The 16,261-nt window shown below is 34.4% G+C and overlaps 1 pseudogene; it reads left to right on the forward strand.

The window, feature by feature from the left end:
* Positions 1-5,967: 5,967 nt before the first annotated feature.
* Positions 5,968-15,523, forward strand: LOC149373517 (lysosomal alpha-mannosidase-like; annotated as a pseudogene).
* Positions 15,524-16,261: the final 738 nt, after the last annotated feature.

The following is a 16,261-nucleotide window of genomic DNA, read 5'->3' on the forward strand; positions in this document are numbered from 1 at the left end:
TAATGAGCAAAGCAGAAGACATAACCTTTGTAAATGATTGCTGTTGTTTGCAGACAATTTTTGTTTGCATTTACGTTTAAAGATAGTAGGAAAAATGAAGTGCAGTGTAATATCCTGCGATAAGAAAGTGAAATTTAAATTTCCTTCTGATAGTGTGATAAAAAAAAAGTGGCTCGAAGCAATTGGGAGACCAACATTTTTGCCGCTCCCAAGTCATGGCTTACCTGTCCACGAGTTCTGCTTTTCTTTCACTGACTCTTGCTCCTTTCCCTTTTAAAAGCTTTTTCAATTCTGAAACTTTTAAGCTCCCATAATATTCTTTCTTGTCTTCCTTATTCATTTCAAAATTTCAAATATTGCGCTTTACCACTACACTTTAATTTCCTATGTACATACAATACTGAAAAGTAATGTTGTGTGAGTGAGACGGCCATGACAGCCGCGACGTGCCCTGGCGCCATCTGATTCAAGCTTGACGGTAAAAGAGCCTCATACTCAAGCGAGAGCCGTATGCGGACCCCACACAGCCCACACTCGATCCGGGACCGCAGTGACCGCACCTTTACAACTTTCATACTGCAATTCTATTGGGCGGTGCGGTCATCAGTCTGAGTTGGGGAGCTGGCCATTGTAGATGTAGATGCGGCTGTAATCATCATTCCATCATTTGCGCCGTTGCGCGTAGCTTATACAGTCACTTTTACGCAACTACAGTCTACACAGCAACAGGTAGAAGCTAGTACCTATATAACTATCGTCCACTGTATTCTCCGCACTGTTAAAACAACGTTGTGCGATGAAAAATTATATTTTTAATTCTACGCGAGTGAATTAGTGTAATAATAACACCCTCAAAAAATGGCTATTTATGTTCCTTACCGCCACTGATATAAGTACCAAAGGATACGTTAAAAGTAAGTTCTTTTTCATGCTCTACTAGTAGGTTAAACACGTCCTCATCAATTTTTCAATTTTCTCTATACTTTTTCTTGTTTTTGATGATTCATTGACCACGTTTAAGTGTAATACTGTTTAATTGATGTGACGCTTAGATTTTAAAAATTAACTAATTTGTTCGGGGAAATACTAGGAGGACCTCCATGACCTAACATAAAGCTTGATAAAATGTAAAATTTTATCGACAGGAGCACACGTACCTCCAAGCACCTCCAAGCTGCTAGCTTAAACAAATCTATTTTATATAAATTTTGTAGTAAAAATGGTAATTGGTCTTGTAAATTTTTTAAAAAATTATCCCTTTATTCAACATGTAACATGTAGCAATGATTACAGAAATTTGAGAAAGTGTAAGAGTTAATAGTGATTACACCATAAAACCTCATTAATAAGTAAATGTTTGTTTGTACAAGTTTTTACGAAGAGTACGGAGTTACTCTGTAATAAGCATGTAAGGCGTGTATGTAGATGAACTTGGATTTATAGTGAAAACTAGTATACCAAATACTTGTTAATGTGACCTTGGATGTATGGTGTGAATCACTATTGAATGTTTCAATCATACGCCATACAAAATAAAATTGATAATATGGTAATATATAATCGGTTTATACTTATTAGAAGTAATTTTATTTTCTTATACAATTTTATACCTTTTTTTATCTATGTACAAGTTTTTACAAGAAAAAAGAATGTACTCTGTAATAATCATGTATGGTGCATATACCAATTATCTTGAATTGATAGTGTAAGCAACAATACCAAGCACTTAATCGTATTAACTTGGTTTTATGGTGTAAATCACAGTTGAATGTATCAGTCATACGTCATTCAATGTATACTTGATAATATAAAAATGTTTAATGGGTTTATATTACTACAAATCTCTTTAAAAATATAACACAGCATTTTTCAATGCTTTATTTTGCTTTTTAATATATTTATCGCAATTTAATGTACAGGTTATCAACAATGTTTTTTTATGTGAAGTTTAATGATGATACTTTTGCGACTGTTGATCAAAATAAAATATATCATTTCTCGGAACCATACAATAGATTGAAAAAGTATAACATAAGTACTTCAACAGGAATAAAGGAGGGAATAATCATTCACGATGCTGGTAAATATATACACTTACTACACATATAAACGAAAAAATAATAAATACAATATTTATAAAAACAAAATATATTTTAGAATCACTTGACGGACTAAATGAAAAAATAAAGAATTGTCGAACTCGTTGTCCTCCCCCATTACTAGTGGATACAGCATCTGATTTAACCACGGATGAAGAAAGTTGTATGGAATAAAGTTATACACACAAAATAAAAGTATGTTAATTACTATGCATATGATTATGGCATTATTCAGAATGATCGTAAAGCCAAAAAAAAATATTTATACATAGTTATAAAAATTGTGATTTTATAAAAGATTGTGATTATAAAAAACAGTAAGATTAGGTGTATCAGAGTTACCAAAGGTGCTTGTTTACGCCGTTTATACTAATAGCTGTTGCCATGACTAAATTACATTTGTAAAGTATGCCAAGTCTTATAAACTGTAAGTATTCTGAAGCAGTGATTATAATTGTAATACAATTACATGTAATTATTATTTGTAAGATATTTTTTATAACATATTAAATTTCAATGAAAAAAAAAATTACAGTTTCTAGCTATTTCTACCTTATCATACGTGTGTGTTTTTAACGTAGTGAAAAATATTTCATTTGATAGTTTAATTATTATTCTAATTATTATGATTTTCCCTTACAAATATCTAAGAGAAATAATTTTAAGTTAAATCGCTGACAAATCACAAACTTAATTGTATATGCTTAAAATGAATAGTATATTACGCTACCAGGGGCAAAAGTACGGCAATCACTCCCGGATATGAATTTCCACCCAAGTCGAAGGTGAGGTTAGCAAACACCCGGGCGTGTATCCTGTACTATCTCGATACTGTCGTATTTTCATATACATACCACTAAAATATGATTAAAAATATTTTCTTGAAGTGCCTGATACATCCACATTAACTATTGTCTGGTTTAAATACCTATAAACCTCTGATTACAGAATCTGACAATTTGAGAAAATAGATTGACATATAAAACACATATTGACAAAGCCTATTAAAAACATGTAAGTTATCGAATCGAAATTTTGTTGTTACATACTATTTTACTCCCATAACGATACATGGAGAGTATTTCCTGGAAAAATCCTATACAGAGTTTATAATTGTGGATCTACATATAAAAACTAATTGCGTAACACAAATTTTTTGTTGAATGTGTGAGTGCCTATACAAAACCATAATCAATTTGCTTCGAACTTGGTTTTATCGGTCAATATTTATAGAATTCCGGTATCTTATGCGACTCTTCCTATAAAATATCCTTAAGTTTTTAATAAGTCTTTATTCAGTTATCCAGGAGCAAATACACATTATGAATCTCATTGAATATTTTTTTTATGAGGTTTTATCAGTCACTCTCAACCGGGTAGCTATCAGATATTGAGTTGCCAGGAGGTCCGGGTTCGAGACCAACCTTCGACGTAGTTTTAAGCGGTGTTGGGTAGAAATTAATTAATCTATAAGCCTTAGTCAGTAAGCAAATAGATTTTAATGTAGAATTAAAAATCGTAGATTGAAGGTAGAGTAGTAAGACTAGATGTAAGGTAGAACAATAAGAGTAGATCTTAAGGTATAATAATAAGAATAATAATTAGAAATAACGTAGAATAAAAAAATAGGTGTAAGATAGAATAAGAAAAATAGAAATAAGGTAGAGTTAATACCTAGATCTAAGGTAGAATCATAAGTAGCACATTGAGGGGTTGTAGGGTCAGATAGAAAGTAGGATAGGGAAACTGAGCCAGGAGCCTCACTTAGGGTGTTAGAAGATTGTAATAACAACTACTAGGGATGACAGGTCAGCTAATACCTGGCTCAAGCGCGGTTGTGCGCACCCAAATTTTTGCAATTTTTTTTTTCAATCCATACCACGTGCTTAATATGCTTATTTATACCATGAAAATCTATTTGCCGATGGTAAAAATATGTTTTAATCAGATAGAAGTCTTTAAATCAAGGGTAATGAAACAAAACTTTTAGTTAGCAACTGAATACATTTTTTTGACTTTAAAAAAATCTCTGAACAAAACATTTAATATTATTTAATTGTACATTTTAAAAAGGATCACCGAGATCGTTTTCAGGCATTATCAGTACACAGTGGCTTTTATTTAAAAATAAAAGTAGTTGGACGCATTACAATACTATTTGACGGGGTAAAAATAATTATTAGCATAAAAAGTCAAGTTTGTCTTGTGCTGCGTATGAAAGTGATTATATACTTGATTATTTAGTCCATAAGAAGAAAAACAGCTTTATTTGTATATTTGTACACAAGATAGTCCTTGAATTAAAATCTTTGGGCTCTGCAAGCATAAAAATATTTTATACATTGCGCTGTTACGTGTGATGATGGCCTTGCAATGAATTATATATGACATTCTCATTTCGGTAAAACATAAAAATTTCTACTCGAAAAAGAACCATCATTTTTATGCATTCAGTTCATCTAATACATGCATGATTTGACAGACAATCATACTAGAATTATTTAATGATTTTCGTAATAATCACTGATCATTAATTAAAATATTTATATGCCACTAACGTTCTCTGATACTTCTTTCTCTAGATGAAAATTGATATTTCTGAATTGCAGAATACCTTGATCGTGCTAATGAATGACTCCGAAGAGATGAAACAGTTTCTTAAAGTTAGCATTATGTTAATTTTGGTTGTTTTGTTTTGATCAAAAATGTTTGTAGTCGTGAACTTGATTAAAGAAACAAGAACCACTTTTCAGATTTCACGATCTGAAGATAGTTTTTGCTAAGCAGTTTTTATTTATTTGTATACATAAAAACTATAATTTGTACGTTTTTATACTACTTTTGTAATCACAGTAATTGAGTGTGCGATACGCTTTTAGGAAATATCCTTGTGGTTTGTAACGGACAACATTCAATGGATGATTTTTTTGAGTGAAAAAACAAAAGCTGATGAATTTTTCTCCAACAACTACATTCCTTTTAACTGCCTATTTCTCGTAGTGCAGAAAATTACGGGTATAAATGCTCGAGAGCTTAGCGAAGTTTACTAAATTGCAAGGGATCGAGAATTGATTAAAAGTCATTTTGGAACTTGGGATGAAAAGAAAGGATTAGGGGCAACTAATCTGACTTTTGATCAGCGCAGAAATGATTTTCAAGGACAAATAATCCGAGTCGGTTGCTTTAAGGTATTTTACCATCATAAAGAGGTAGAAAATAATGAAATGTATTGTTTGACGAGAAATTCTTTAGTATACAAGTTATTGTCGGTATCAATTAATGTGTGTTTGACCTTGTTGTGGAATTATGCATTTTATTTTTTACATCTTTAAATATGATTAAATGTAACAGCGAGTAGTTGAAATATTAGAATAATTTAATTTGGACAACTTTCAACAGAATAGGAGTTATATTTTATATGCAATGTTGTTTGAATTGGTATAATTTATACAATTAATACTGTACTTCAACGCAAATAAATAATTACAATATGAAAGAGTTATACAACAGTAATATAGAGATCTAGACATGCTGTTTATCTTGTTCACCCATTTATGCGTGTTATTAGTGAATACCTGGAGATAAGCTTGTCATGAAAGAATCCTAATTGTTTTTTCTTGTCATGGATAAATTTTTCGTTGTCCGAGCGATAGAGTCCTGAGCGAGTATACAAACTATTTGTTTGACTTTGTTGCAGATTCCACACATTCTTGAAATAGATACCGATTTCTATACCGACGGTAATGGCCGTGAAATGTTGAAACGTACGTTAAACAGCCGTCCGAACTGAAAAGTGAGGCTCGTGGAGCAAATCGCTGGTAACTACTATCCCGTGACCTCTAAAATTTCCATCAAAGATAAAAAAGAGATGTTGCGTATGAGCGTCTTACCCGACAGACCTCACGGTGGCTCGAGTCTCAGGGACGGAGAAATCGAAATGATGGTCGTACAAAATTTACTCAAAATATATCTCGACTAGATCATTGAAAAATAAACAAATTATAACGTTTGATCGAGTACAGATTCATAGGCGGTTGTTGTACACGGACTGAATGAAATAGCTTACAATACAGGGCTTGTCGTCAAGGGCAAACATTGTCTCGTGACTGGTAGCTTGATGGACCGAGACGATTTGATAATGAAAGAAAAGGAGCTTGCAAATAAACTTGCTATTAGTCCTTGGCTATTTTTTACTCCATTGTATACATCCTTTCAGGATTGGAGTAAACAGTACAAAATGAAGGTTTGTTCATTATTTTCGTACGTAGAAATGTTTGTTTTTTACATCACTGTGGGTCTTTAAGATCGATGGGCTGGTCAAAGCTTTGCCAAGAAATGTCAGAATTCTTACACTCGAACCTTGGGCAAAAGAAAAAGTTTTACTTCGATTGGAGCACTTTTTTGAGACTGGCGAAACGCACGCGTACTCTGCAGCTGCAAAATTTGATCTCAAAGTAAGAACTGTCTTGAAGTTTACGATCGTTTTTTCTTTTCTTTCCTTTTCTTTTTCAGGAGATGTTTGCTGGTTTTACTGTGGACTCGTATGAGGAAATGACACTCGATGCAAATAAAAATCTGAAAGACGCGGAGCGGCTCAAATGGAAATCGGAACTTGACGAGGTTTCCCACGTTGATAGCTCTAAAACCGATCGTATAGAACTGTCCAATAGGTCTCTGATCGTAAGACTTAATCCTATGCAAATTAGAACATTTATCTTAAAACTTTCCCCTAAATTTCATTAATGTGTATCGTCGTTTTAAGGATGTATAATTACTATCGATGTTTAAAACTATGTATGTGCATCAAATTCACTCTCGTCTCTATGAATTTGTCCCAATACGATGTGTATAAATAACATAATAATTGTAACAGACGAAATTAGGCGTTTAAAGGTTGCGAGTTTGAAGGGGCAACGTTACTGTGTACATCAGAGATAAAACACATGTAATTTTGGCTAACGTATGATGCAATGATTGAACGCGGTCGGGTGGGGGGGAGCAAACAGTGAATATACGACGGGGGTGTCGATTTGCCTTCTTTGTGAAGTCATCGAGGCGACTTGTTTAGGCGCGAGAAGCTCGCGGCCGTCAAGCCACCATTTGTTATCACAGATCTCGATAGGAGCGAGAAGTTCCGGTTGTACTGAAGGTCGAAACTAGCGTGCACAGATGCAGGTCTGGGGCCGTTCAGGCTGAAAAGTAGTCTCGATGACACGAAGAATTAAGCCGTGATGTTTCCTTTCATATCAATTGGTACAGTTTTTGAATTTGGCGGTTTGCTCCTTCATTATCGACGTACCGTGCCCTAACGTCGAAGCTCGCGTGAAACAGGCGAAACGCGGGGTATGGAACTGTGGTAGAACGGAGGGGAGGAACGAGCGCGGCGGCGCAAGGGGCGCGACGCTCGCTCGCTGTGGCGAGCTGCAGATGTTCTCGGGCTGCGAGCGAATAAGGTGCGTATGGCGCCTGAAAGGCTTTGTACTAAACGAATAAATATATTTCCTTTATAAATCATTTGTGTGTTTTTAATTTTTTCTCCTGGTGATTCCTGCTTCCGGCTCGTTCCATCGTCAATAATAATTGTATCCCGTGTATCTCAATTATGATAATAAATTATTCTCCTTTGAAATAAATTATTTTTTCAGTTGCTTGTCATGAGTTTATTATGTAAAATTAAATGAAGATAAGTAAAGGTAAAGCTAATTTTTATAAATATTCAGTTTACTACGTTGAATCTCGTAGTGTAAAAATAGGTGAAAATAACTGGTTAGAATATTGAAGTTTCTCTACTATAGTTTCCAAGATAAATTAAAAATATCAAGACAAAGAGTTATCGTTAAACTGAAACTTATGAATATGTAAATCAATTATCGATTGAGAATTGAGTTCAAAATATTGTAAAAAAAAGGTCTAAAAACGTAATACTTCATAAAATAAAAAAATCTCAAATTGTTATACTGCTTACATAATTTCTGTCAGTAACATTTGTTTACAAGTTTACTGACGTAGTTCAACAAGTTGAGATAAAAATATGTAAAAAAAATCCGCCAAAAAACACACGCAAAGGTTTCAGTCAATATTGAAGAAAAAAAGCACATTTTTATGTGAAATTTTCTCTCAGTTAACCAATTTTTCGTTCACTATTTAGTTACAAATTAAAATTAAAATAAGATTGCAAACACATCGAAGTTTATTTTTATTTATATTTGGTACCGCATTTGTCATCGTAGGATTTGGAATATGGCTACTCTTGTCATCAAAATATGAAAAACCTATACCTGTAATAGGGCCTAATGTAAGTATAATATATTGGATGATACAAATTAAATAATGTTGTGATCTAGATAAATACTACCATAAAAAAAATTTTATTAACCATACGCAGACTTGCCCAAACAGTCAGCCACATAAACTAAACATACATTTGATATCGTATTCTGAGAGTAACATTGGTTGGCTTCATGTGCATAATCAAACATACTACGCTTGTGAGAATCTTTTTTTATTCTAAAGTTCAACTACTTAGTGCATAAAAAAAACTCCTTTAACTTTTTTAAAAATTCATTTACAGCTGTTATTGATAGTGTCATGTTATCATTGACGAAGCATCAAAATAGAAGGCAATAAATAAGAAAACTGCATAAAAAAATTAAAAGAAATTAAAACATATTTTTTTGCTAGGTTTGTCTACGCTGAAACATTTGTTTTATGGAAATGGTGGAAGCGTCAAAATCAAACTAAAAAGGAAATGTTACGAAAATTAATAAACGACGGCAGGTTTGAAATTGTGAGTGGAGGGTGGACCATTAATGACGAAGCTGTTTCCTATTACCAATCGATCATAGACCAATACACTTTAGGCTTCAGGTTTTTGAGTTTCCGTAATCATAGATAAATTCTAAAGCCACATAAAAAAAAGATAAAGTAAAACTGTTAATCCCAGGAGAGTAAAATATATGATTGGTAATTATGATGGTCCAAGGGTTGCCTGGCAAGTAAATTCGTTTGGACATTCTCGGGAACAAGCATCGCTATTTTCGCAAATGGGTTTTGATGGAATGTTTATTAGTCGAGTTGATTATCAATTTAAAAAGGCATGTCTCGACAATAAAACTGCCGAGTTTATTTGGAAAACAAGTAACAGTTTAGGTAGGAAATTTTATTATTTTTATTAAATTGTGCTTCGATAACTTTTGGTGGTCATTCGTTTAGGCAAGTCCAACAATTTATTCCCGTCAATAATATACAACCGCTTTACACCACCACCTGGATTTTGCTTTGTTATTCGTTGTGACGGAAGAGTACCAATTATAGATGATCCTAAAAATTTGAATTATAACGTGGATGAGAGGGTAAACATCAGATATATAGGTTTTTAAACATTTTTTTTAAATTGTTTCATTGTATACTTTAAATTTTTATGATGGGTAAAGGTAGAGCAACTATTAACTTATGTCAAAAAACAAGCTTTATCGTATGGAACAGATAATATTAAATTTACAATGGGAGATAAATTACAGTACACAGAAGCTGAGCTGTGGTACAGTAATATGGATAAACTAATCAGGTGTATCTTTAATTAATACTATAACGTGGTACTAAAGCGTAACACTAATACATCGTTTGGTTTGTTAGATATATCAATGAGAAAAAAAACGACCAGTTTAATATTTTTCATTCCACGCCTTCGTGTTACTTAAAATCTTTGAATGACTTGAACATTTCATGGCCTGTCAAAACTGACGATTTTTTTGCCGTACTCCTGGAATCGCCATACTTTTTGGTCTGGTTTCTTCACTTCTCGGCCTGGATTGAAATTTTTCGAGAGACTGGAAAATAATTTTTTACAGGTCAAAAGTCATGACATGTATTATACTCTCCATGTTACCTTCAATTAATAAAAGAATAAAAAAATGAAAAAATAGGTGGTCAAACAACTTTCGGTCCTCACACATTCATCTGACTCTGAAGAATATCAAACGTACAAAGAAGCAATGGGACTGATGCAAAATCACAACACCATTACCGGTACTGCATTTAGTGGCTCATTCTCACGCTGAAGTGGGCTGGTTGTACTTAACCTACGATGTAATATACAACAAATGTAAGATATAAATAAAAGTTGCGCATACTTTGTAAATAATATTGATTATTCATCTATACAGGAAGGAAAATTAAATGGAATATCACAAGTGGCATATTTTATGAAAAACATGTCTTTACCTTACATTAAGCGTGAAGTACTCCTCCCTTTTGCTAGCGAGTAAGAAAAAAATATTTTAATTTCAGGGGTGCAATACGTGATCGACAATGTCATTGAATCGCTCCTAAAAAATCCAGGAAGAAGGTATTTTCAAATCAATATTTTGACAACTAATATGTATACCATTACACCATACTGACGATCTCAGCGAAAAATAACAACCGATAATGAGAATTGTAAAGTCCGTATTTGAGACAAGTAATAAAATGTCATAAGTTATACATAATTTTTGATTATCAGTTGTTATTATTACATATATATTTTTCAACGCCAATGTTATTGTAGAAACAGAAAATAATAGTAAATTGAAAAAACTTTTATTGTTAATTATCGCTGGGGGATGATGACAAACCGATTTGTAATTAGATTTGCGTTTGCCGAAATGGCAATGCTATGGAAGTGGTGGAAAAATCGAAACGACACTATGAGAGAAAAGTTAAAAATGTTGGTCAACGAAGGACGATTTGAAATAGTTGGTGGTGGTTGGAGTATGAACGACGAGGCTACCACAAATTACCAATCACTGATTGATCAATACACTTGGGGCTTCAGGTATGCTTACAATTGGATTGAATGATTTATTGTTGCGATTAATATAAACTTATTTACCTTTAAAGGCGAATAAATGACTCCTTTGGTTCTTGTGGGCGACTTCGAGTCGGATGGCAAGTTGACCCTTTCGGACATTCTCGCGAACAAGCTTCCATTTTCGCTCGAATGGGTTTTGATGGAATGTTCGTTGGTCGAATCGATTACGTGTACAACTGGGCCCGCTTGTGGAATAAAACTGCCGAATTCATCTGGAAAGGCAGTGATAGTCTAGGTATGTGGTTTACTTTCATTCCCAGAGGGGAAGTACAATTTTCACTTCCGGCTACTTGCACCGGAAAAGTGAAGTCGTACTTTTTTCTTGTACGGCTGTTTGCAATGTTTAGCATACCTCCATCGAAAACTCATTTTCTTTCTAATTTTAGAATTGAAAGGATGACGTAATTTTCTATACATAAAAGTCCTATGTCTTTAAAAGATTATAAGACTGTATTTTTTTTCCACGTAGAGTGCAACATAAATACTTTTAAAAAGTAAGATTTTTTTTATACGGGTTTTCATGTATATATCAAAAAATTTTCATTTCAATGAAAAACCAGGATTGATGAAAATAAAAATGAATTTCAGGTAAATCTGCCAATCTATTTACGATGATTTTGTACTACCGTTTTTTCACCCCACCTGGTTTTTGTTTTGATACTTTCTGCGGCAATCGCGTGCCCATCATCGATGACCCAAACAACGTAAATTACAACGTACATGACAGAGTAAGCGAAAATTTTTCATGCCATCACTTTGGAACAATATATTATTGTACAAGATATTTATTTGACTAAAGGCAGAGAAACTACTACATTTTGCTTCGAAACAAGCTACGATGTACCAGACCAATAATATAATCATTACAATGGGACGGACACATCATTACTTAAACGCTGAGCTGTGGTTCGCCAACATAGACAAACTCATCAAGTTGGTTTCAAATTTTTTTTCTAAAACAACATGCCGAAGTATACGGTTGAAACAAATTTGCGTGATTACTCAGGTACATAAACAGTAAGGAAGGAGACAACTATGAGGTGTTTCACTCAACTCCGTCGTGCTACTTGCGGGCACTGCACAAGCACGATTTGAGATGGCCTGTTGAAATCGGCGATATGTTCCCCTACTCTTTCGACCAACATTCATTTTGGACCGGTTTTTATACGTCCAGACCGGCACTGAAGTACTTCGAAAGACTCGGCAATAACTTTTTGCAAGTCGGGGCTTTAATGAATTTCCCATTTCAACTTGCAAAAAAAAATTGGATTATCTTTTTTTTTGTCATTCCAGGTGGCGAAGCAATTATCTGTCTTGGCGAATCTGCCCGATACCGAAGAGCTGCAACGTTTCCGAGAGGCAATGGGGGTGTTAAAGCATCATGACGCCATTACGGGCACTGCAATGCAAAATGTTGCGTTTGACTATGCCAAACTGTTACATCGCAGTATTTCCAAAGAAGAGCACGTTGCCTCTGAAGCTCTAAAATAATAATAATCATGCACTTTGAAAATATCAGCTGTTTGAAAAATATACATGTCTTTTGTTCTCAGCAATTGGGCATTGAAAAAAAAAATTTCAAATGCGCCGGAATTCCACTCGTGTCTGCTTCTCAACATTAGCGCCTGTGATTATTCCTCCAATCACCGAAAATTCGTTGTCACTGTGTACAATCCGACCAGTCAAATGGTCCAGCAGTTCATCAGAGTGCCGGTTCAGAATTTGGTGTACGGGGTCAAAGACTTTACTGGTGCGTCAATAATAAAGGTGGCTTGAACGTTTGGTGCCGTACCCAGTGAGGGGCCCTTTGAGGTTTTATTGATTACGAAAAATGTTCTTTGTCCATTGTCATGATTATTGAATGTATGAATCACGCGTTCAATTTCAAGAGTTTTAATGGCCTAAAAAGTTATAAAATATCAATAAAATAAATAGTAAAAACTCACCACTTTAATCATCGCATGCGCAGAAGACGATAAATCACTTTTCTCTAAATTTTCTTAAAATCTAAGTGGTTTACGTATAATTTTCACAGTTCTAAGAGATCACTAATAAAAAAAAAGGTACAAATACAGTTTTTATTTACAGAGGTTTGTCATTTACTTTTGGAGTTAGCGTCATTTTAGTAACAAATTCTGTAAGACTGTCTGTTAAATTGGTGAGTTTTCAATAGTGATTTTCTTAAAAGTAAAGTGGTTAACCCCAGTGTTTTTTATCGTAAATGAATGAGGCATACCTCATTTACATAGTTAGAAAATTTCAGCTATTTTGATTAATCCAGTGGAAATAGTCCAAGTCACCTTTGAAATACATAAATGTACCCAATTATTAATCGATTGATGGGATTTTTTTTTTTTAATTGTAGGGAACGATATGGTTACTCAAATGGTGCCAATTCCAGACAAAGTGCAAGCGATCCCCGGTCGAGTCAGCAGTGCAACAATGGAGTTGGTTTTCCTAGCTGAAAATGTTTTCTCGCTTGGTTTCCAATCGTTTTACGTTTACCAAAAAAAGTCCGATCCCAATTTCGTGCCAAACGACCCAAAACCGGCTAATGGCTCCCAATTTATAGGCTCCGAGGTAAAAAGTTGACCATTACTTTTTCCAATATCATTTTGCAATGCCATAAACAATAAACGTTGTATTTAAGTTATTTAACATAAGTGCCAACGCGAAAGGTAGAATCTTGATAAATATGACTCACGGGACAAGGGGCCTGAAAATCAGACAATCGTTTCATTATTACGATGCTGCGGAGGGCAACAACGCATTGGTCGCCAACAGATCGTCGGGGCTGTATGTTTTAAGACCAAAGAGCAGCATCACCCATATTTTAAATGTTACCAACTCCACGCAGATCTTCAAAGGTATGTCATATGGGACACTGCTAATATGCCATTAAGTCTCGATTGTACCATTTTCAAAAATTAAATGCCGGCAGGACCTTTGGTCGAGGAAATTCATCAAGTAGTCAATGAATGGGTGAGCCAAGTAGTTAGAATTTACAAGGGAAAAAGTCAAGTGGAATTTCATTGGCTGATCGGACCTGTGCCCATCGAGTAATTTCATACATTAATGGTTACTTGTAAAAAAAAAAAAAAACAGTTCATCCTCTATACGTATTATAAAATTATTTTGTACAGCTTGTCGAAGATGATAGGCGGCAAGAAAGTGGTCAGCAATTACTTTACGAACTTGGTGAACAGAAGGACATTTTACACGGACAGCAATGGTAGGGAGATGATTCAGCGTAAGCTCAACAAGCGCCCTCACATAAACGTTTGGCTGGAGGAACGAGTTTCTGGTAACTATTACCCGATCCCAACGAAAATCGCCATCGAGGACAAGAGGAAGTTGTTACGTGTGAGTGTGTTGACCGACAGGCCACAGGGTGGCTCGAGCTTGTTTCGAGGACAAATTTAGTTGATGGTAACGAAAAAGTCACCCCAAATGGTAAAACTGACGCGTTGAATTTCGCCAAAATGTGTTTCAGCTTCACAGAAGGTTAACCAATCACGACAAGATGAACCGCCTCAATCAAATATTGAACGAAATGGCGTACGGAACGGGCCTTGTGGTCAGAGGTAAACATTACTTGCTGACCGGCAGTTTGATGGACAAGGACGAGCTCATTTTGCAAGAAAAAGAGAAAGCGATTGAACTGTCCCTTGGATCTTGGCTCTTTTTCACCCCCACGACAAGTTCTTTTCAAGACTGGAATCAACTTTACAAAATGAAGGTTGTACATTTTGTCACTCCCTGCTGTACTTCGGCATGTATTTTTGAAGAATTTAAATTTGAAAATAATAACTCGGGTGGTAGTGCTATCAAGTATATATTAATACAAATAACTTTCGACGTTCGTCACAATGTATTCGCTACCTTACCATCTTGCGTACTACACTTAGTCACTAGTGTGACGATTAAGTTTTTTACCTGATGAGGGCCTCGTTATCTATATATAAGTGTATGGGTCGTAACGTCGAAAGTTATTTGTATTTAATAAATACTTGATAGCATTGCCATTCGAATTACCATTTTCAAATTTATCGTATCAGGTATCACTCGAGTTTTAAAATAACTAAATAAATTCAAAATTTTCCTCGATCCGTCAGGGCGACGGTTTAACGATTTTGCTGCCTAAAAACATTCGTATTCTGACTCTCGAGCCTTGGAAGGATGGGGAAGTTCTACTGCGACTTGAGCACATATTTGAGAATGGCAAAACTTCCTTGTACTCGACAGTTGCCCAAGTCGATTTGAAAGTAATACCTATTATGTTTCTTATTGATCACAATTGGTTCCATTGATACATTCTTGAGTTGTGGATTGTTTTTGCCGATAGGAGCTGTTCGCCAGTTTTTCCGTGGATTGGGTGCGAGAAACGACTCTTGGTGCGAATCAGTTTTTGAAAGACGAGCAGCGATTGAAGTGGACGTCGGGGACGGACGATAACGTTGAAACTGGAAATTTGGACTCGGACAAAGTGCAGGCCTCCAGTAATTCTATCGTGGTACTACTGAAACCAATGGAAATTCGGACTTTTGTCGTCAAACTTAAACACGGGTCTTAATGAGATCGTGGAGTATTAAACTTTGTGCGATAACACATTTATAAAGACCAATAGTAATATATTAATGAAGAAAATGTTTGAAGTAAATTTTTTTGTCACGAATGTATATTATTGTATGTGCTCAATAAATGTAGTCCTCATAAATTATAAAAGTATTCTATTTTATTTCAAATCATTCTAAGAAAAAAAATAAACCTTGTTTTTAGTTGCGTGTAACTTTTTTTACTTGTTATACCACAGAGTACAATAGATAATAATCGCTTTAATGTTAATATATAGGCAGTATTTTCTACATCTCTTGCGTCACAGATTGAGCGTAAAGGCCATTGGTTTACTTTGAAATTAAAATAAACATAGTTAAATATAATTGCTTACTTATTTTACGTTTCTAATACTTCATAAATATGTTTATTAGATTGAACATTGATTATTTAAATGATGAGGTTTTTTTATGTAAGTATACGAATGTATTTGTGAAAAATCCTACGACTTTTACGAAGGCTAAGGGGTAAAAAATGTTGGAAAAATATTTTGTTATTTGTGTAGGCATGTCTTTAAAAAGTCCCCTTTGGCACACATTTCGTTACACATTTTATTTGTTGTTTAACAATTTAATACATATGATATGCTACTACTCATAAAACACTTGCCAAAAAATGTTAGAATTCTCGCACTTGAATCATAGTTCTATTAAATGTATGTCTAACGTATTTTTATAAAATGTAAATATTTAGGAAC

The sequence above is a fragment of the Copidosoma floridanum genome, unplaced genomic scaffold (genome assembly GCF_036245765.1).
Source record: "Copidosoma floridanum isolate Cflo_tuat_1 unplaced genomic scaffold, Cflo_Japanese_pri ptg000030l, whole genome shotgun sequence".
NCBI classification, from domain to species: Eukaryota; Metazoa; Arthropoda; class Insecta; order Hymenoptera; family Encyrtidae; genus Copidosoma; species Copidosoma floridanum.